This window comes from Eptatretus burgeri, chromosome 4 (assembly GCF_056783735.1).
Source record: "Eptatretus burgeri isolate ZD-2024b chromosome 4, Ebu_testis_v1, whole genome shotgun sequence".
Taxonomy (NCBI): Eukaryota; Metazoa; Chordata; class Myxini; order Myxiniformes; family Myxinidae; genus Eptatretus; species Eptatretus burgeri.
In genome coordinates this window covers 19,527,310-19,549,696 of record NC_140964.1, presented here as the reverse complement: position 1 = coordinate 19,549,696, position 22,387 = coordinate 19,527,310, and the positions used below count along the sequence as shown (strand labels likewise).

The window sequence follows — 22,387 nt, the reverse complement described above, 5'->3', positions numbered from 1 at the left end:
TCTCTTCATCTATACCCTTGACTTTTTTTTTTTTTCAGCACTATCGCACAACATCAGCTGTTGAAGCAATCTTGTACAACACATGATTTTCTGGAGGTAAATATTTCTGAATTATTATTAATATCACTCTCTCTTTAGAATGTCGTCTAATGTTGGTTGCATTATTAGTTTGAACGCGGTTTTGTCAGTACACTGGAATTAATTTTATTGACCTTGAAAGGATGACAGGCTGAGTCGGCCTCCTGGTGTGTTAATTCAGTGGTCAACGAGGCTTACTCATATTACCATGTAATTATTATCCACTTTTTGTTTCAAAACAGAATATGGTGTCTGAGTTTCGAAATCACAAGACATCTGGAGAAGATTGCTGGGAAAGATTATACATTCTCGCAAATGAATATTTAATATTTTCAATATTAATAAATTATATTTGTTTTGTATACAATTACTTGATTCTGAATTACAAGAAGAGGATCAAAACATGAAGGGAGGGTAGGTGCGCCCCCCCCCAATGACCCATCACCCCCTCATCCCATCCCTCCCCTCCCCATGTGTGTGTGTGGGGAAGGGTGGGGGTGGGATGAGGGAGGTGGTGGGTCAAAGGTGGGGGCGCACAGGGGGATGAGGGGGTGGGGCTTGTGTGGGAGGGGCTTGTGTGGGCGGGGCTTCGGTGGGGCTTGTGTGGGCGGGGTGTGTGTGGGCGGGGTTTATGTGGGTGGGGCTTGTGTGGGAGGGGTTTATGTGGGTGGGGCTTATGTGGGTGGAGCTTGTGTGGGAGGGGTTTATGTGGACAGGGTTTATGTGTGTGGAGTTTTTGTGTGGAGCTTGTGTAGACAGGACTTATGTGGGAGGGGTTGATGTGGGCAGGGTTTATGTGGGCAGGGGCGAATGTGGATGAGGTTTGTGTGGATCAATGGATGGGTGGAGAGATGGGTGGATGGGTGGATGAGTGGAGCTTGTGTGGATGGGTGGATAATTTTTTAATTAAATAAACATGTTGTGTGTGGGGGAACTAATTAACTAATCACTAATTATGTGAATATGGGTGGAGCTTGTGTGTGTGGAGCTTGTGTGGAGCTTGTGTGGAGCTTGTGTGGAGCTTGTGTGGAGCTTGTGTGGGGTTTGTGTGGGAGGGGTTTATGTGGGTGGGGCTTGTGTGGGTGGAGTCAAAAAGGGGCGGAGTCAAAAAATTTCAATTTATCTTTGTCTTTTGTAATTCCTGTGAATAAAATGAACCTAAAATCTCTTCCCCTTCCAAATCATATATTTTATAAGTCCAAGGAACTGTATCTATTACATCAACAATTTTAAAAAGTTCTTTCGTCCATCGTTCAGTAAAACCCTTTTCAAAATGAGATTTCCACCTATATATTCTTACGATATCACCAACTTTGAACTTAGGTTTTCTGACATTAATCTCTTTTTCATATTTTAATTTTGTAAATGTTTCTGATGGCTTCATATTCGTTGACGTGTGAATCGTGTCATTATACTTATCCACAATATCCTGAATAAAAGATAACCATTGTTGTGAACCGAGTTGTGTGAATTTTTTATATAGTCTCTCTTTTAAGGTACGATTAAAACGTTCAACAACAACTGCCTTCCCTTCATTAAAGGTACTGTATAATGTAATACTGTTATTTTTAAGAAAATTCATAAATGTCTTGTTATAAAACTCTCTACCCTCATCAGTCCACAATTTTTTAGGTTTTCTCTTACTTTTATTAAATATCTGTTGAAAAGCTAACATAAGAGTATTACCTGTTTTGTTTTTAAAGGGACAACCCACGCATATCTACTCCTCAAATCAATAACGGTTAAAGCATACTTGTACCCCTTATCATTATTGAGTTCAATCAAATCAGCAGACCAGATATAATCAACTTCCTTGGAATAAACTTTCCTTCTCTGAAACTTTGTGAATATTGGTTTATGTAATTCATCAGCTAATTGCTCTTCAGTCTTAATGGCATCATTAGAGCCTATGAGTTTTTTGAATTTCCAAGTCCAAGTTTCAATTTAGCACTAATCATCTTCTTCACGATGAACCTATCAACTTTTCTCTCAAGGTTGGATTTTGTATCAGAGACAAATTATACAACATTTCTCTATCGGCTTCATGCTTTTCTTCCAACGTTGTGGTATTCCCATAATCAATATCGTGTCTCATGCACACTTCATCAACTCTATTGATTGGTTTACTCCAGGATTTAGGATTGTCTGCCTCATCTAATCTTTTATCCAAGTTTGTGCCTGGACCACAGAAAGAATACCCTGGAAGATGTAATTCCCCTGGTATTCCAGTAGTTGTAAATTTACTTCCTGATAAAAACTTTTGTATATCTCCTCCGAGTTTGTGTTTGGAGATAAATTGATTTTTTTGAACCACACACCGAACATATACCTTTTTGGATAACCCTGTTATTTTTACTTTTAATATATGAAATATTTTTAGTATTAGTTTTCTTTTTACATTTGAGACAATAACTCATTTATTTATGTGAAAAAGTCCTGCAGAGTGCGAAAACCTTTTTAGTTTCCAACATGCACATTTGAATCTTAATTTTTAAAACATAAAGAATCCTAAGAAATGCCTTCACTCTCTCCTCCATTTATTTCAGAAAAAACTTGAATTAAAATGAATAGCTTGACGATGTCAATAGTCTTGAAGAAAATATTGCAAATAGACTTGTCAATTCTTTGTTTTCCTCCTCGGTGGGTTGAGTTATTTTCTGTAATACCACCAATCTTTTTTGAATCTCACTGGTTTCCATATTTTGATATTTATTCATTCTCTCTCTTTCCTCCCTCTCTCTCTTCTCTCTTTCCTCCCTCTCTCTCTTCTCTCTTTCCTCCCTCTCTCTATTCTCTCTTTCCTCCTTCTCTCTCTTCTCCTTTTCCTCCTTCTCTTTCTTCTCCCTCTCTCTCTTCTCTCTTTCCTCCTTTTCCTCCTCTTCCCTCTCTTCTTCAACTCCTTCCTCATCCCTTACTATACTTGAATCGTTTACACCCCATAGAATATTATACATATATTCATCAGGATTTCTTGTTATTCCTGTATCCAAAATAATTTTTTACAACAGGATACCAATAAAATTTCTTTTGAATTTCTAAAAGAGCCTTACCTTTTCTTAACCTTATAATTTTTTCATTATTTAACATTCTAATTAAATCTAAAGTTGTTGGTTTATCAACATCAGCATAATGCCAATCTTTTATTGAAAATACCTCATTCTTATGTTGTAGAACATATTTATTAAAATACCGAATACCCTTTTCTTGAAGGTATGCTTGAACACAGAAATGATAATTTTCTTGAAGCCTTCTTGCTGTCATTTATGTATTAGAAATATATGTTAGAATAATATTATGGCACGAAACACCTCCCCATCTTCCCATAGTTAAATCATTTTGTATTTCCTTACTTATTATATATAATCCTGTTTTTTCTGTTTTCATGAGATAAACAAGGGCAAAACCATTATTATATTTACCCTTATTAAATTCTTTTATTTGTTGTTTACTAATCGTGGACCCACAAAACTCATTCTCGATACCAAGTGGATAATATTCTTCCTTACGAGACTGATTTAATTGTTCCAGGTCTTCGAGGTTAATTTTAAATGACCAATTATACCCTAAATCATTCATATCATACCCCCATTGTTCTATTCTCATACAAACGATACGCCCTTCTTTATAAAAATTTATTTTAATTCGAACTGTGAATTCTGTATGACCTGGAGATAATATCAACACTTCTGTATCTTTGGAATACACAGCCGTTTTATTTAAGTATATATATTGTGATAAATCGCTTAATCTCACCAAGTCATTCGCGTCAGTTGGGCTTGGATAATTTTTTAATTTATAAGCATTTTTCATGTTAATATTTTTGTTTATATTATATTTATGTCGTTCAGCCTGTGCCTTTGTATAATAATTTGATAAATCAATATCCAGTTCTTGAGATACACCAAAGATAGAACCATCTTTACCAACATAAGTCATTTATATTAGATTAAAAATAATATCATAAAATTTTTTATTTTTGTTGAGTTGAAATAACACATATAGACATAATTGACCACAACACTTGGAATTTAATTCTTGGACTTGAAATGTTTGATAAACACCATTCTGTAAGAATTTTATGACTTCAACAGGTGGTGGAAGACCAAAACTATCAAAATAATATTTGTCTTGATTATTAAAAATACAAACCCAATGAGAACCGTTCCCATTATTATCTTCTAAGTTCATAATAATATTCTTTGTATGTTTCGGCACATTTGTTAATTCATCTCTCATACAAATAACCACATTTTGAATTTTTAATTTCTTACAATATTTGGCAAGTTGTAAATTTGATGTTGTATTCTTTCCAAATTCTTTCAACCACTCATCAATGCTCATTTATTTATTAGAAAGATATAATCCATTACCTCTTTTCGTTAATTTTACACCTGCTTGTGCAATAGAAGAAAGCATATCTCCAACTAACAATCTCGCTTTATCAGGCAGACCTTCAAGTTTTTCAGCAAAATCTACAATTACGCCACTTCCACTAATTTGTTTCTCCAACTCTTTGTTATGTCTTTCCAATTCTTTTTGAGCCTGGAGTTGAGCCTTCCTTTCGTTGGCAGTTTTCACCGCTGTTGAAATACCACCCGTCAATGCTCCAACCGCACTTAAACCAGCAAATAAAGGAATTAGAAATGGGAGAAATCCTCCACTCGTCTCTCTTATTGAATATTTTTTCAACATTGGTTTTGTCATTTTAATTTTAAGTGAGCCAGTGTCATTCAAGATTTTAACCTGTTCTCTTGTGAGCAAAACATCAATTCTTACTGCTCCTTTTCTCTGAATTGTATTAACGTTAATCGTACAAGGCTTTTGATTTTGAACACAAGATGATAGTTTATGAAGATTGATTTGATTAACATATACCCCAGTTGGTACTTTGCCACTCATTTATTTAACAAAAAATTATGTGAGACTAATCATCACACCATTATCTGTATTAATCTGCAATTCTGTTTCTTCCAAAAGCAAACAATATGTATCAACTTCTTCACTCTCTCCTCTTTCAATGTATAGGGAAGTATCCACTCGATTAGACTTTATAGTTTCCTTTTGCGCGCTCAGGTCAAACGCATAGATTGTATACAAACTTTTAAATGCTGTCATATCCAAAATAGGTTCTTTATTTCCATTACTTTCACACACCTTTTGGTAAGACTTGTATGCTTCAGCAAAATCATTTTTTCCCAATTAATTTCCAATCTATCTCGTGGATAAAATGTTCCATCTAGAGAAACGCGAAGTTGTTTCACCTTAGCATTATCACTCAATGCATTATTCTTATCAGTCGCAGTATCACCATCTGGCTTTTTAAAAATGATCCACAGATATCGTGGCTTTCCTTCCAGAACACCCAAATTCCACGTGTAAGTAGTTTGATTGAGTTTAACGTGTTGACATCTTCTTTTGAGGTATGATACACTGAGTGGTTTCTTTGAGTTAAGTCTTCGATTCAACATCTCTTCTGTTTTAAGATTAGGAGTATATTCACTGATATACCAACTCATCTCCTCAATTACAAATTTATTCTGATCACCAAAAGCATTACCAACACCAAAAAGCAATCTATTTTCATTATCATTCCTTTGTAGTTGAAATCTAATTTTAAGACCATACAGAACTTTATCATGATCACAAAATCCAAATATACCTTTAAGAGGAACCGCCACAGTAAAACTATTTTCTGCTTTTGTATCATCATTATACGCTCCTTTCCTTTGAATATATCCAGGGTCTGTGTTTGTTCCCGTTGACATATCAGGAATAAAACCTTCGACAGACCCCTTTCCCATTCTATCACTGAATGTATAGAGTGTAAATTTTATCATTTCAGATACAGCAGAGACATAATCAACCGCTTCAACTTCTTGTGTTCCAATATACAAACGCACACTATCAAACATTTTCCAGAAGAAATCATTTACAAGTGTAGCGTTTGTGTTATTCCCAGCTTTAGTGAATTTAAATTTACACAACAAGAAACTTTCGGAGAGATTCAAATAGGTTTGTTGATTATTTATTTCAAAACTTTTTGTACCATTCGTATTCCAGTCTGTTCCAGTTATTGCATTTACCTTGAAGTAATCTTCTTTTTTAGTGGAGTTTGAGATAATAATAGTATCATCCAAATCATAGATACTATCAATTGCTTCCATACTTGTATTTATTTAGGAAAAAAGATGTTAAAACTTTTGAAACCCTGATCCAAGTATTTGAATTATTTTCTGTCGTTCTTGGGGGGACAACTGAGTTTTGCCTTTCTTAATTTCTTTTATTGCTTGTAATTTATGAGATTCCTTCTGAGCATCTTTTATACTCTTTACAGCACCTGCTACATTTCCCACAGCAGAAGCAGTTGAACCAATTAGATCTTTATGTTTAAGAATAGTTGAACCAATACCCATGAGAGTATCAATTATCCCATCTCCTCTAAATTGATGTCCAACACCCCTTTGTCTCTTAGGTTTATAGTATCCTCTACCAAGATACATACCTTCACCCTTGTAGTATGGGGAAAGGAACATCCCATCCCCTGTAATTATTTTATATTTTCCCAACTCGTGTTTCCTCACAATAACCATCGTATTTATTTATTGGAAAACTTCACGTAGGTGAATTCTGATGGATATAACTTCTCCATTAAAAGAAATCACACGATTATCTTGGTCGGTTATCCTAAAATTTACTCTGTGTATGGTTTTTCCTGACACAGGTAGATAAACCAAATTTTTGGGTTCCATATTGAATTTATAACCAATTGGGGTTGAGTATGCACTGAATGAAAATATTGTATTTGTTTTTTTCCATCATTATAAGCACCATCAATCAAATCACAGTGAATTAACACCGAATTTATTCCTGAGGATATTTGAATGACATTATCACTGTAAAACGTCCCATTAGTTTCAATCTTTTTGAGGAGAAACCCAATAACTCTCTAAATGAATTATCAATTGTGAAATCAACCTTGTAGTTATTTTTAACTTTAATCGTTGATTTTGAAGTATGTTTTTGAATGTTTATAACAATATTTTTTGGTTCATCACCCTGTTCTTTCATAAGACGAGCAATTTCGGAAGATATTTGAGAAATCTCATATGCTCCGGGTGAGACTGTTATCGTTTTGTATCCACTTCCGGGATTATAACTAAACTTGTCATTTTTATCAGTTATATTAAATAAGGTATTATAAGTTTCCATGGACAATAAAGATGCCTCATATTCTTTTGTTGTGTCAAGTTGTAGTGGGTATGGGAATGAAGATGTGTGGTCGCTTGTTGTGAAATTGAAACTAAGGATTGTGCTTCTCATCTTATTTAATATGAGATAAAATGTCTTTATATTGATATTTATTAATTATTTTCATGTTCATCAACTGGTCTAAAATGGCTGATGCTTCATTAAAACAATTGTTATTTCCAGCCTTCTGACTGCCTAACAACAATAACAGTCTATTAACTAATTGCGATGGGTCATTTGGAAGAAAACTAACACCTGAACCAAGGATACTTAAAGCCTGAATAATGTGTTTCTCCTTCTCATTCTTCCTACTTTTACCAGAAAGAATAACCTTATAATTTAGAGTGTTCAGCAAATCAATATATACTCTATCATCATTATTTTCCATATCCAATGGTTTATCAATATACTTTGATTCATCCTTCACAGTTGAACCTTGTCTTCCATCTTTTGTGAGAAGAAACATTAATCTCGGAGTTAGTTTAACAGCGGGTTGAGCAGAACTTAAGAACCTTAATTCATCATTAAATATCAATACCTTTTCTTGAACAAGATGAAATATTGCTGGTTGTTCTGTTGGAATGAGTCCTGCTTTGGTTTTTGAATCCGCTGAATATTCATTGTTTTGAACAGCATTCACAATATAATCAGGGGGTTGATTAATCTCTTCCAGTTGTTGAAATAAACCTTCATCATGTTCTAATTCTCCAATATGCTCTAATTCTTCCTCCGTCATTTGACTGAAATCTTTTAACATTTGGAGCTTTCTGGGAGTATATTCTACTGTGGGAACTGTGGAAACATCTTTCATTTTTTCTTGGGAAGTTTTTAAAAGTGGTTTAAAAAATTTCTCTTGTTTTCTTTCAAATGCTTCTTCGCCCGTTAGTTTCTGTCATGCGTTTCTTCTTTATGTCTTCCTGTTGTTTTACAACTTTTGAAACCAACTCTTGATGTTCCTTAAATCTTCTTGCTCTTTCTTTTACATCCATTTATTTATTGTAAAATATCATTTAATGAATTGTAAAGATCAACAGGGAAATTTTCCTTTTCTTCATCATTCAAGTAGATGTGTTCAAATAAATCCTTTTCTTTAAATATTTCATCAAATTCTTTATTAACATTAATGCGAGTTGTAATTTCTTCTTCACTAATACTTGCATCTCTGCTTTTCATACGTTTGCGTTGAGTTTCTTCATCAACATCAAAACCGAATGATAAAATCTTCACTCCACTCAGATGTTTAATAATTTGTCTCGTTCCTTCTGGATTAGTTTCTAATATCCCAACACCACCAGATTTTAGTTTCCTTAACTCACTCTTACAATGTGAATATTTTGTTGTACCAAGAGAAACCTCCTCAAACATTTGACCTTCATTCCTCAATCGCATATGTTCCTCCACTGAAATATAGTGATAATCTTCACCTTTTACTTCTCCAGGTCTTATTGCTCTAGTTGTTGTTGATACAATGCGTATCACGGGGTGTTTTTTAAGTAAATTTACAATATTCTCATTTGTACTACACAAGAACCTTGATTTATGAAAGTTTTTTCCAGAAGCAGATTTACCCACAAGATTTATAATAATAGTTGTCATTTATATATGTAATTGTTTATAAAACAAAAAATATATCCCTTAATATCTCATCTTGTTTCACAACAATATATTTATATTTTTCAGTCGTGTGCTTCATATAATCCTCAAATTTCTTTTTACTACATAATGTAGAACAATTATCTCTCCAAAAATTATTGATATCTATTGAATTTAACTTGAATAAAATAAAAGTATTAGCATTGTTTCTGATGGAACGACGAGGAAGTTGAAAGTACGATTGACTAAGATAAATACAATTACAAGAAGAATGTCTCCCTCTTGTGTAGTAGCTGTCCATTACCGTTTGGTTTCTCTCATTAACACAATCATCAAAGATAACGAGGTTCTTTTTTGATTTATCCAAATCTTGGGGAGACGGTATATCATCCGTATTATCACTAAGAATACAAGTTATAGGATTTGATTTCTTTTTACATCTCTGTGTATCACAAAATAGTTGAATTATATCTTCAATGTTATAATCATTTAGGTTTTTTTGACGTTTAAATAAACCGATTATATCTTCTTTTTGAAGACCAGCATTAAAACCTTGTGAGAGTAGTTGATACTCTGGTTGAAAACTCGACTTTGTGAAAATTATTAAATTGTCATAATCTAAAAAGTTGGGAGTGAGGAGCATTTTTAAAAGTAAGCAGGTTTTTCCACATCCACTTGAACCAACTATGAGACATCTTAATGAATTTGGGAGATTTTTATGGTTGTTAAATTTTATCTTATTTTCCCAAATAGGTAAAAAATCATTCATTTATATATTTGAAAAACAGGTTATTTAATTTATTATTGGCTTTTTTAGAAACTCTATATTTTATCCTAAGTTCAGGTTTAATTTCAAGATAATCCATTATTTTATTTATACAATATCTTGTGTTGATATTTCCCTGAAAATTACATCCATGAATAATATACAACAACAATCCTTTGAACATTTCTCTTATACGTTCAGTTTCTTCCCTTGTAAGGAAAGGTGTGTTATCATCCTCATACTTTACATTCATTTCTCTAATCAATCTTGTAAAGTAATTCATTTTTGGTGTAAATCTAAAAGAATTATTTTCCTTTTTATATTTTTTATTATCATTAATTAGAAGATAATCACAGAATATACATTGTTTATAGGCTTTTGACTCTGTGTTTAATCCCCGTCTTTCACACGCAGGACAATTCTCAAATTTGTCATATGGAGAATCAGGAAAGTCTAGCATATTTATAAAGTAAAACTTTACTTAAACTGAAATTCATCTATACTTTCAGTTGTATATTACCATCGATATCGATATACTTTTTTTCATTATCAGATTCAACGACAACATTTTTTATATTAAAGGTAATTTTAAAATTATCGTTAACTACTATTGAACGAAATGTCATTTCACCTGATATATTAACATCCTTTATTTCATCAGGATTTACATCTTTAGGGTTGTTGAAAAAAATACAAATTTCTCCTTGCATATTACAGATGGTCTTATCTTTTCTTTCTAAAGCTTCATCCATAAGGTTTTTGTTCTTTGATACTTTTTCTTGTTTCATTGCTTTTTCTAGTTTTGAATATATTACTAGAAGGAGAGGAGAAACTTTTGTTAGAGATACTTTAATTGATGTTCTACCAGGTATACTAAAGGCCCTTCCACTGAAGGAAATTGAAGAACTCATATTATTTACCATAATAGTTTTTATCCAATAGTTGTTATATTTATCTTTGTTCAATTTTACATCCTTGACATATTTCTCAGTATCTTTAACAGATGAAGAGATTGATTGAAACTTGTCTTTTGTGTCTTGAAACATTGTATTTATTAAGTGAAAAAGTTGGAGGATAAAATGGTTTTAAGCACAGATTCACCTTGTAAAACAAACGAAATTTTCATCAAGAAAATTTTAGTTTAAGCAAAGTTTTATTCTATAAATATGGTGAATACAACGTACTGCGATGTTTGTAATCACGAATATAAACATTATAGAAAACACCTCCGAACCAACAAACACACATTTAATCTGTTTCATAAAATATCTCCTCTTGAGTTGGAAAGAAAACATTGTGATATCTGTTCAAAGGATGTTTTGAAGAGTAGTTATAATAAACATCTTCAATCACAAAAACACAAGAAAAATGAGTTTAAAGTAAAGGGAGACTATTATATTGAAAACACTGATGGGGCATTTAAAGGGCATATAAAAATAAGGATTTTTCAATTTGGAGAACCCGGTCCATCATCAATAGCTGAATCAATTGAAATAGTGAAACCCGATGTTGAAAAATTTATTAAAAAGACATTAAAAGAAATGAAAACTTTAAAGTTTTATATGGGAGTGAAAATGAATATGAAAAGACAAGATGAAGAACAAACTCCTTATATGAGAACAGATCTTCATTTTATAACATCATTTCAAGATTTTTTGAATAGTGGGGTTTATGAAGAACTATCAAGACAAGAGGAGGATGTTGATAATACAGTGGTAGGAAGTGGATTCAATATTAAAAAAATCATCTTTTTAGATATACACATTCTAAAATCAAACCCTCTTAAAGCTTCTTCTTATATTGAATTACCAAAAGAAATAAAACTAAAGAAGGCAGTTGTTAATATTAAGAACAATGATAATAAATGTTTTCTCTGGTCTGTTCTTGCTCACTTACATCCACCAAAATGTAATTCAGAAAGAGTAAAACAATATATGAAATATGAGAATACCTTGGACATTAAAGATTTTAAATTCCCAATGCCACTAACAGATATTCCTAAATTTGAGAAAAGAATAATCTTTCTATTAATGTATATGGATTAACGGATACAAACAAAGTTCAAATATTAAAAATTTCAAACAACTATAAAAATGAAGAAACACACATTGATCTTTTATATTTTAGTGTTGGAAAGAATTCACATTACACATACATCAATAATTTATCAAGATTAATCTCTTCTCAGGTATTCAGAACAGCAAACAAAATATATCCTTGTAAGCGATGTCTTAATTCATTTCATACAAAAGAACGATTAGAACAACATTCAAAATATTGTAGTAATCATAAATCAGCTGTAATTACAATGCCTAAACCTGGTGAAAAGATTTCTTTTGAAGATTATAATAAATCTATCATGCACCCATTTGTGATATACGCTGATTTTGAGTGTATCCTTAAAAAGATAAATACTGCTTCTCCTAATCCAAAAGAACCATATACAAATAAATATCAAAAACATATTCCTTGTGGTTTCTGTTATTATATCAAATCATCTGTTGGAGAAAAGTATAACAAACTTGAACATTATCGTGGAAAAAATGCTTCACAAGAGTTTGTAAAACGATTAGAAAAGGATTGTATAAGACTCACTAAATTAATGAAAGAAACAAATGAACCGATGAAATTAACCAAAGAAGAAAAATTAGAATTTAGAATGAACAATATCTGTCATATTTGTGAGGGGGAAATTAAGGAGTCTAAAGTTAGAGACCATTGTCATCTTACTGGTAAATATAGAGGTCCCGCTCATTCCTGTTGTAATCTTAATTATAAATTACCTTCTTTTATTCCAGTCTTTCTTCACAACAGCGCCAACTATGATACACATCTATTTATAAATGAACTTTCAAAAACACCAGGGAATATTTCTGCCATAACAAACACAAGTCAAAAGTATATTTCATTTTCAAAAATGATATTCACAAAACCTTTAACTCGTATTAGGTTTCTAGATTCTTACAAGTTTATGGGAACACCACTAGCCTACCTCGCATCAAATCTAAACTCCACGGACTCTTTTCCAAATCTTAATTCATTCTTTCCAAAAGAGGAAATTCTCACTAAAGAGGAAATTCAGATTAAAGAGAGAATTCAAAGTAAAGAGGAAACTGTAATTAATGAAGAAATTCTAACTGAAGATGAAATTCTAATCATAAAGAAAATTCGAACAATGAATGAAATTCTAACTAAAGAGGAAATTCTGATTAAAGATGAAATTCTGATTAAAGAAGGAATTCTTACGAGAGAGGAAATTCAAACAAGGAATGAAATTCAAAGTAAAGAGAAAATTCTTACAAGTAAGGGAATTTATCCTTATGATTATATGGATTCATTTATGAGATTTAAAGAAACACAACTTCCATCAAAAGAAAGTTTCTATAATAACCTTTATGAAGAAGAGATAAGTGATAAGGAATATAAACACGCACAAGAAATATGGAAATTATTTAAGATAAAGAACCTTGGAGAATATCACGATTTATATCTAAAAACAGATGTTTTATTGTTAGCTGATGTGTTTGAGGCTTTTAGAACACTCTGTCATAATAAAAATTGTTATGGATTAGACCCTGCCCACTATTTCACAGCTCCTGGTTTAGCTTGGAGTGCAATGTTGAAAATGACAAAACAAGATATAGATTTAATCAGTGATGTTGATATGCTTTTGATGATTGAGAAGTCCAAGAGAGGTGGAATATCACAAGTATGTTCAAAAAGATATGCGAAAGCAAATAATAAATATCTCCCAAATTATGATAGTGAAAAAGATAGTAATTATTTGATGTATTTTGATGCTAATAATTTGTATGGATGGGCAATGTCTCAATCTCTACCTTATGGTAAATTAGAGTGGGTGGAAGAAAAGGATTATGAAAAGGCTTTGATGAATATTGTTATTTCTTCTCAAGAGGAATTGAATGACGAAGAAGAAGGTTATTATTTTGAAGTTGATTTGAGGTACCCGAGTGTTCTTCATAATAAGCATAAAGACCTTCCTTTTGCATGTGAGAAAGAAACCCCAAAGAAAGAATGGTTCAGTGATTATCATAAAAGTTTTAATATTAAAGGCAAATCAACAGAAAAGTTATTAACAACATTCTATGATAAAGAGGGATATGTTTTACATCAGAGAAGCTTAAAACAGTTTTTGAGAGAAGGATTGAGAGTAGCTAAAATTCATAGAGTTTTAAAATTTAAACAAAGTCCTTGGGTGAAAAAGTATATTCAATTCAATACAGATATGAGAGCAAATACAAAAGTAAAATTTGAAGGGGACTTTTATAAATTAATGAATAATGCTGTATTTGGAAAGACTATGGAAAATGTTAGAAACAGGCAAAACATTAGATTCGCAACATCTTGGAAAGAAGCTTCGAGATTGATAAATAAACCAAGTTTTGAGAGAGAAGAGGTTTTTTCAGAGAACTTTTCTGCAATTCATATGAAAAAGGAAAGTATTGTAATGGATAAACCAATTTATATTGGAACAGCAGTTCTTGATTTATCAAAGATATTGATGTATGATTATTTGTATAATGACTTAAAGAAAGAGTATGGTGAAAATGTTTCATTGTTGTATATGGACACTGATAGTTTTATCCTAGATATAAAAACTGATGATGTTTATGAAGATATGAAGAAAAATATTGGAGTATATGATACAAGTAATTTCAGCAAGAAGAGTGAGTTATTTTCCAAAAAGAATGAAAAGGTTATTGGTAAGTTTAAGGATGAGTTGGGTGGAAAAGTAATGAGTGAGTTTATTGGATTGAGAGCAAAGGCATATGCTTATAAGTATGGTGATCAGATTGATAAGAGGTTAAAGGGAATAAAGAAATATGTAATAAAGAAATCAATAACTTTTAGAAATTATTATAATTGTTTGATGAATAAGAAAGAAGAATACAGGAAAATGAATACAATAAGAAGTTATAAACATAACATATATAGTGAAGAAGTAAATAAAAAGGCATTAGGAGCCTTTGATGATAAGAGATTTATTTTAGATAATGGAATAGATTGTGTTCCATATGGATATTGTATGATAGAGTGTATAAAATAGATTGCGTTTTAACGATGGGAAGATGGGTTAGGGTTTTTTAAGGGCTACCGCTGCGTTTTTTCACAATATATAAATGGTTAAACCAAGTATTAATCAAACTAAAGAGTGGAGAAAATCTCAGTCTTGGTATATAAATGGAAAACATAATGAATGTGAAAAATATCAAATAAGTCTTATTGAAAAAATAACTAAAACAAAGGTAAATAAAACAAATAAGCGAATCAATTTAAAAAGTAGTACGTTAGAGGATGTAAAGAAAAAAATGAATATCCTTGAATGGACTGAAAACTTTGATGGTTATCAATTGAACAATGAAAAAACAATTTACTATAATCTCAAAATGATATGTGGCTCAGGAGGTGGTCAGATGAGATCATTAAGAGAAGTTTATCATTTCGTAATGGCACAAAAGGGGTATCTTAAAAATATAAAGATTCAAATGTTTTGTTTGTCAATATTTTAGATGGGGATTATTGTGCAAAGAAAATTAAACTATTGAAGGAATTTGAGAATGAACAAATCTTTATAGGTTCAATGAGTGAGCTGTTCAACCCCCAGGTTAAAGGGGAGACAAATAAATATACCTTGGGATAGCCTGGTTATATATATACAAAGCCTGGTGTTGGCTTAGTGGTTAGGGTGGCGGCTTGGGATCCCAGTGTCCCGAGTTCGAATCCCGCTCAGCTGCTGAATTAACACCAGGGGGTTGACTCAGCCTGTCATCCTTCCGAGGTCGGCGAAATGAGTACCAGTATACTGGTCCCGGTGTATGCCCCGGTTAGAATAGGTGTACCATATCCCTGTGTTGTAAGAGGCGTCCAGGAAGGGCATCCGACCATAAAACATTGCCTCACAAAAAGCCAAACCCCTGCACAGCAGGGAAAAACGGATAAAAAGGGGGTTTATTTTTAGGGGAAAAAAAAAGGGAATCGCTGAAAATCCCCCATTCATTTACATGGGGAAAAGTGAGCTAGAACCAGTATATTCACCCTACTTATATATATATATATATAAGCTGTCGTGAACACTTGGAGGGAAGAATGAGATTGAAGAGAATGTGGAAGTTTGTTCTACAGGTGGGGAAAAAAGAGGATTGAATGAGTGGATGTGAGCAATGATTCTGGAATTGGGAGTTTCACCAGAAAGGGGTTGATGATGGGCTGTTTGCAACTTGCAGGAACCTGGGGGCGGGGGGGGCGGGGTGCACAGGGGTGACAAAGCACAGAAAGAGCAGACGGTTCAATTCCGGAAAGGAGGCGGTTAAATATAGAGACCACCGACCACCGTCCAGAAATATAAAATACGCCGACCTGTCTGTGATGGGAAAGTGATAAGCCCATAGACTTAGCTTCATCATGGGAGGTTCCAATTATCTTCAAGGTCTTGGATTCCACAGCATTAAACAGAGTAATGTATGAGGCAGTGGTGCCATCCCAATGCAGGGAGCAGTGTTCCATCAAACTGCGGATAATATCCACCTTGTCGGTGGATCGGTGTGCCAAGGTGTGTCGGTGGATCAGTGGATCGGTGGATCGGTTCAGGTGTGCCAAGGAAGGACTTTGTACGACAGAGGATGCTCAGTCAGCGGCTGGCTTTGGAGGCAAATTTAGAAATGTAATTTGCCTTGGAAAGATCATGGCTGATTGTGAGACTCAGGAGTTTGAGTGACTGAACTTCTGGTGGATTGTTAAGAAAGTACATGGGAGAGTTTGCCATCCAGTCATTTCAGAAAGAAATCAAGAGAATATGAGTGTTGTCTGGATTGAAAGACATATTCCAAGTGTTTGACCATCTTGCGATTCTATCAGGGTCTGAAACAAGGGAAGAGGCTGCAGCCTTCCTGTCTGAAGGATGAGGGATGTCGCAGCAGAGGGTGGAGTTTTCAGGAAATGGATAAAGAGGATTTTCCAAAGTAGTGGGGTGGCTTCGCCCAAATATTCAAAATAATTGTCAGGTCAGGTATGGGAGCATGTGCCAGAACAGCATGTCGCTGCGTCCACTTTCCGCCGGTACTCCAGGGGCCTCCGTCTGGCCATCCCCCAGGCAGATACCAGGCCCATCCCCATCTCCTTGAGATGATGGTCAACCTGTTGCAACCACGAGGCACGTGGTCGACCCACTGGCCTCCTCCACTCATGAGACTCCCTCGCTGAGAGAATCTGGTGAGCAGGATCAGAGTCAGAAAAACGAGCCACATGTCCATACAGCCGCAAATGACGCTCACGGACAATGCAGGTAACAAATCTCATCCGAGTCTCTCTCAGCAACTGCTCGTTGGACACAAAATCCGACCAGCGATAGCCAAAGATTCTCCGAAGAGACCTGGTGCCAAAGGAATTAAGTCTCCGTCTCAGATCCTTGGTCAGAGTCCAAGTCTCGCACCCATAGAGCAAGACTGGAAGTACCAAGGACCTGAAGACTCGGACTTTCGTCCTCCCGCACAGGTACCGGCAGCGCCACACCCCATGATCCAGTGAATCCATGACTCCCCAAGCCCGACCCAGACGTCTATTGACCTCTGACTCGCAGCCAGCAGAGACATGAATATCACTGCCAAGGTAAGTGAATCTCTCCACGACCTCAACATCCTCACCACAAACAGACACAGACAGGACAGCAGCATCCAAGATGTCACCGAAAGCCTGGATCTTAGTTTTGACCCAAGAAACCCGTAATCCCAACGGCTCCGACTCCTCATTCAGCACCTCGAGGGCCCCCAAGAGGATGTCTAAAGTCTCCGCAAAGATGACTGCATCATCTGCAAAGTCAAGGTCCGAGATCTTGACATTCCCAAATGACACACCGCAACTTGATCTCTCCGACATCCTCCCTAGAATCCAGTCCGTACAAGTGCTGAAAAGTGTGGGGGCAAGTACACATCCCTGACGAACTCCAGTAACAACTGGAAATAAGTCAGAGATGGTACCACCACACTTCACAGCACTCTCAGTACCAGAGTAGAGTTCAGACATCAGATCGATCAGTTTTGCTGGCACCCCACGAAGACCAAGAATCCTCCAGAGGACATCCCGATTCACTGAATTGAACGCTTTACAGAGATCAACATAGGCTGCAAGCAGCCCCTGCCAAAACTCTCGTCTGCGTTCGGTGAGGACACGAAGTGCAAGGATACGGTCAATCGGTGACCTCTTTGGTGTAAAGCCTGACTGCTCTGGACGCTGGTGCTCAAGCAGATGGTGGCGAACCCTATCGAGAATTATCCGAGCAAAGACCTTGCCCGGCACTGAGAGCAGCGTCACCCCTCGGTAGTTGTTGCAGTCTTGACGATCACCCTTCCCTTTCCAGAGAGGGACAACAAGGCCCCTCTTCCAGTCAGTTGGGATGATGCCTGTGTTCCAGGCAGAGCACAAAACTGCATGCAACGACACGAGTGCAGCATTTCCACCAGCCTTGAGAAGTTCGGCATGGATGCCACAGATCCCTGGATCTTTGCCCCGTTTCAACTGGTTCACTGCAGCCCGTGTTTCCACAAGCGTAGGTGGACCACAGTTGATTCGAGGGTCAGCAACAGGGATTGTAACACCCTTGACGTCCAACTCGACAGTTGGGGGATCAGCCTGGTACAACCGCTCAAAGTGACCGGCCCAGCGGGTCTTCACTTCAGACTCCTCTGTCAAGAGCCTACCACTCTCTGCTCGAACTGTAGTGCTCCGAGGGATGGGCTTGGATGAACGTAATGCGCGAATTCCCCTGTAAGCGGGACGAGAATCACCTGTCCACAGGTGATGCTCTACCCCATCACAGATTCCTCGCACATAGGCCTCCTTGTCCACCCTCAGTGCACGTACAGTTTTACGCCTCAGCTCCCTGAACAGCTCAGCTCTGCCATTCAGCCTGGCCCTGCGACTCTGGTCATTGGTATCCAGTGTCCCTTGAGAGACAAAATTCTTCTTTGCCCTGCGGTGAGCTCCAAGGCATCCACCGGCAACATCAAGGACGGTGGTCTTGAAGGCGCTCCACTACTCTTCATGACCCCCCAAAGCACCCAGACGCCCCAAGTGTCCACTCAGCCTGTTCGCAAACTCCTCAGCTACTCTCTCATCCCTGAGCTTGGCAATATCCAGCCTCGGCTGGGATGGTTCCATTCTCCAGGATTTAAGGTGCAGCTTTCGAGTTGCTACAACAAGCCTGTGGTCAGTATTGAGGAACTGAGCATTCCGGTAGACCCTGCAGTTCTGGATCATCCTCCAACGACCGTCAATGAGGACATGGTCAATCTCCTTTGCCACACCGCCAGCGTTGGAATACCAAGTCCAGCGATGAGCTTGTGGGCGCTGAAACCATGAACCAGCCACCCTAAGTCCATCACTTCTTGCAAAGTCAAGGAACTTAGTGCCATTCTGGTTCATAGTTCCTGACCCATGGGGACCAACACACACCTCATAACCGTCCCTATCAGTTCCAGTCGATGCATTGAAATCCCCCAAGACTAGAAGTGTATCTCGTCTGGGGCACTGATCAACCACAGACTCGAGTGTGGCGTAGAATGCATCCTTCACAGTGAGATCACTTGCCTCAGTCGGAGCATAAACAGAGACCAGGTAAATGACACCTAAGGAGTGACGAATCCGCAATCTCATAATACGCTCGTTGACCGGTGTTACCTCAATTATCATTGGGGTCAGCTTATTGGACACAGCTACAGCAACTCCTTGGGTATGGTTACCATCAGAGCGACCAGACCAATAGTAGGTGTAACCACCCACCATTATCTCGCCGCAATCCGGTCTCCGAACCTCAGAGAGAGCTGCAATCCCGATGTCCAAACGCTTGAGCTCAGATGATAACAGAGACAGGTGATCATCCTCTCTTAGGGATAGGACATTCCAGGCACCCACCCAAAGGGACCGCCTCAGGTTAACCCAAGGAGACCGCCGTCTGGTGGACGACACCTCAGCACCACTCCGACACACTCTCCCGCAATCTGACCCAGGGATGTTACCCCGGGGTTTCCCTCCTATCAAAGATTGGGGGTCCCGAAGGCTTTGCCCCAATCCCATCATCCGGTGAGCTGCCCTGCGAAGGGAAGCTGCACAGGAGGTACTCCCACGGAGTGGGTTTTCAGATTTTTTTGCGTTTTTGCGTTTTGCGGAATGAAGGGTTTACGGTGGCCGGAGTGCAAATCCTGCCACCAACCTCCTAATAAGAAGTGACCCAACTGCAGGAGGACGTCCGCAGACACAGTTGGGCACTAGATATGGATGGCCGTTGGCTCACAAGGAGCTCCTCCGCCCTTTGACAGGTTTTGTTTTTAATCCTGCTGGGTGTCCATATCCAAACACCCTCCTCACCAGAAAACCTGGTGGGGGAGACGGTTTCGTCGCCGACAACCCGACCATGGAACAGGTTAGTACAGGTTTACATGGTACCTGTAGCAGGTCACAAATCGAACCTGACCTGACACCCAAATGCACAAAGAATTGTGCATTTTGTGATACAAGCACCAAATTTGGGAAAATGTACATGAATATGTTGTGAACATTTTCAGATATTGGGCCACTTGAAATTCTCTCTTTATGTCCGCCATATTGGATTTCAAAATGGCCGCCACTTGAAATCTACATTTACCATTATCTCTGGACGTAATGCAGCTATTGACTTGATTCTGGTATCTAAATGTATGTTTTTGGGGGCAAGGAATCCAATGGTACCATTTTCAACTTAATATCTATCACAGTCTGTTATATAATTTTATTTGGAAATTATCGAGGCAAATATTGGATTCAACACAATACTTTGAAAAGAATGTCTTAGTTCTGCAAATATAAATTAAAAAAAAAACAATACTAAATCACTAGGAACAACTCAGACAAGCTCATATATACTGGCAGTCTAAAATATAAATTCACATCAAGTGACTGCGGCAGCACTGTACATCCTGCAACACCGTGCCGACAACCACTACTGTCTGGGAGAAACCAGGGATGCAGAGGACCTTCCGGAGTTTGAAGACTGGTGTTGCCAGAGAGGAGAAGACATCCCCCAGTTTCACTACTGGGCAACCGTGCTGGAACTAGAACTGTTGGTTCTAGTGTACGTGCATTCTCTCAGGCAGGGATCGTTAATGATGTACCTCGATGCTCTGACAGAGCTGGTCCCCTGGTTCCATGCACTGGATCACACCCACTATGCTAGGTGGATACCAGTGCACCTGAAGGACATGGCCGAACTCACCATCAAACACCCAGATGTCGCCAGGAAATTCAGGGAAAGCCACTTCACCGTTCAGAAAACACAGAGGATGTTCTCTTCAATCCTGATGGACCAGGCACATGAGCAGAATAATGCCTGCATCAAAGGAGACGGTAGAGCAGCTGGGCTCACTGACAACCCTAGTGCCCTACGTCGCTGGATGGTTGCGGGACCAGAAGTTGCCAGGGTGATCGAAGAATTCCAGGATGGGAACCAACACTGGAGACAGCAAACAGCAGACACACGTCATCATGATCAGACGCCAAGTGTACAGGCCTCATTTGTGAAAGATGTTCACTCTCTCGTCAGTGTCATAGAGGAGATGGGCAACCCATTTGAGGACGAGAGTCAGGATGTAGTCAAACTGGACACAAAGGAGATTGCAGATCCTGCTCCTGTGAAGACCGTGACGAATGCCAAGAGGATTGGCCAAGAGCAGTTCGAGGCTTTCACCAGAGAGTGTCTGTTGGATAGAGCAAAGGCAGTGGATGCACCCATTCCTCGTAACAAGCTGAAGGTGTTCAGCACTTCCACTCCAAGAAGCCAGAGCATAAGTCAGCAACAGCTCGCCTCCATCAAGAATGACCGTGAACTCTTTCCACGCCTGTACATTGGCTGCCAGACGAGGGATGGAAACCTTGAGGAGTTCTTTTGTCACGAGAATCAGGCATGTCCTCCTGCATTGTCTGATGGTGGAAGCCTCTGCACTGGTACCAAGAGTGATCTCCTCACATGCTTGGAAGAAGTCTCCAACGCAAAGACAGAAACTCCTGTCACGACCTGTATTGTGCTTGATGGAGCAGCCATCGTCCAGATGCTGAAGCCGGCTGCATCAAAGACCTTTGAAGAGTATGCACAACAGGTCTTCATCCCATATATGTCCACGAAGCTGCAAAAAGTGTCACGCCTGGATCTGGTCTGGGATACTTACCTTGCTCATTCACTGAAAGGTAGTACACGTGAAAAGCGGGGACAAGGTGTGCGGAGACGTGTGGTGGCTGCCGCAGCCATACCAGGATACTGGCAGAACTTCCTACGAGTGGACAGCAACAAGACCGAGCTGTTGAGGTTCCTCTCAGCAGCTCTCATGGAATGGTTTGACCAGGAGGACAAGCAACTCGTCATTACTGATGGAGAGGCAGTGCTCAGCAAGCCACTACTGCCAGATCTGACATCACTCGCCCCATGTAACCATGAAGAAGCTGACAGTCGGATGTTGCTGCATGCATCTCACGCAGTCCAGCATGGACACCATGCAATACTCATCCGGTATTGCATGGTGTCCGATACCTAGCAGCACACAAAATAGCAGCTGGATTGGGACGAGAGAAGGCTCGTGCACTGCCAATGTTCCACGCTCTAACTGGATGCGACACTGTGGCTAGTTTTCATAGACATAGCAAGAAGACTGCGTGGGCAGT

General features: G+C 37.6%; 1 protein-coding gene and 1 long non-coding RNA gene across 7 annotated transcripts in view; both read left to right on the top strand.

Moving 5' to 3' along the window:
- Positions 1 to 520, top strand: part of LOC147027590 (uncharacterized) — a 1,460-nt gene extending 940 nt beyond the window's left edge. Inside the window, exons 3-4 of the long non-coding RNA XR_015057123.1 lie at positions 39 to 96; positions 321 to 520. This is a non-coding gene — a long non-coding RNA (uncharacterized LOC147027590). The remainder of the gene's footprint in view (positions 1 to 38; positions 97 to 320) is intronic.
- ZNF236 (zinc finger protein 236) overlaps positions 1 to 22,387 on the top strand; it is a 229,328-nt gene that overhangs the window by 159,834 nt on the left and 47,107 nt on the right. The window lies entirely within an intron of this gene.